At 33.6% G+C, this 1,159-nt stretch overlaps 1 long non-coding RNA gene across 1 annotated transcript; it reads right to left on the minus strand.

The window, feature by feature from the left end:
• Positions 1-657: 657 nt before the first annotated feature.
• LOC109828672 lies at positions 658-1,159 on the minus strand. The gene is made up of 3 exons (XR_002243789.1): positions 1,109-1,159; positions 851-949; positions 658-747 (listed from the first exon to the last, which is right to left on the minus strand). It is a non-coding gene; the product is annotated as an uncharacterized LOC109828672 (long non-coding RNA).

The raw sequence follows: 1,159 nt of genomic DNA on the forward strand, positions 1-1,159 counted from the left end.
ATAAAGTATTTGCCAATCAAATTCATTTCATCTCTACAAATTATGTACTTCAACCATAAGCTGAAGTATATATATTGACTTCCAACAGTAAGCTCAATACAAAATCATCGCTCACAACCCTTTTTTACAATTACAGAGGCCTACCAAGGAAAAGAATCCAAATATACCATACGAAAATCAACCAATTTCTTGTGAAACCAAATAGCCTTAAAAACTTTTAAATGTATCCAAGTTCCTAGCTACAATAACTTAGAGCAAGCAATAAAAATATAAAATTCCTAATTGTGCTTTAAAAAAGGGTGCGCTAGATGCGCTAATACAAATCCAACAGCAGATAAAACTAAAGACAACATAAAAGTATAGTTACAACAATCCTGAAGCTCTAACCAAACTGCTAGTAAACTCATGCAAATTATATTTATAATTGCAACATATAACTATAACTAAAATCATAAGGATAAAATAGAGTCGAAGATATTTGGGAATAACAGCTCTATTGTACTTGCATCGGTAGAGATAATTCAGGCATCATTTGAGTAGAAGCATTGTGAACAGCAAGTTAAGTGAAAACAAGTAAAATTACTGAGCAGGAGGTTTGCCTTACAAGTTTAACCTTTATTAATACACACACTAAGTAGTGAGATGTTAAATATTTATTACTTTCTGATATAATTGCAGGAAATTGAGAAATGTGCATGTAAGTTCCAGTACCCATAGCCATGCCCATTCCTCATTATGGCCATGTTTCTGGGTAATCGGAGCCCAGATAAGTTCCACTAATTACTCCCTGGAGATGCTACCTTTTTCTCAAATTAAAAAAAAATCAAAAAAATAACAATTGAATTTTTACCTGATGAAATTGACACAGGAGCAAGATGAAAGACTTGAAGCAAGCCCTAATTCAGACAACCCTCAACCTTGAGTCCACCCATTTAACAAACAATCGTCCCTTGAAACCGTAGGAGATCGAGAAGTAGGGCAAAATTAGAACAAAATGAGAGGTATGAAGAACAAAAAGTTGAGAGGGTGAATTGAGCAGAAATAACGATTCAAATCATACGTAGAATTCGACTGAAATTTCAAAAGAATTGGTAAAATTTAGAAACACCTCTTCAATGAAATTCCTTCCTGACCCTAACCGATCCCAAAATTCTGAGAA

Source organism: Asparagus officinalis, unplaced genomic scaffold (assembly GCF_001876935.1).
Source record: "Asparagus officinalis unplaced genomic scaffold, Aspof.V1 AsparagusV1_Un3362, whole genome shotgun sequence".
Taxonomy (NCBI): domain Eukaryota; kingdom Viridiplantae; phylum Streptophyta; class Magnoliopsida; order Asparagales; family Asparagaceae; genus Asparagus; species Asparagus officinalis.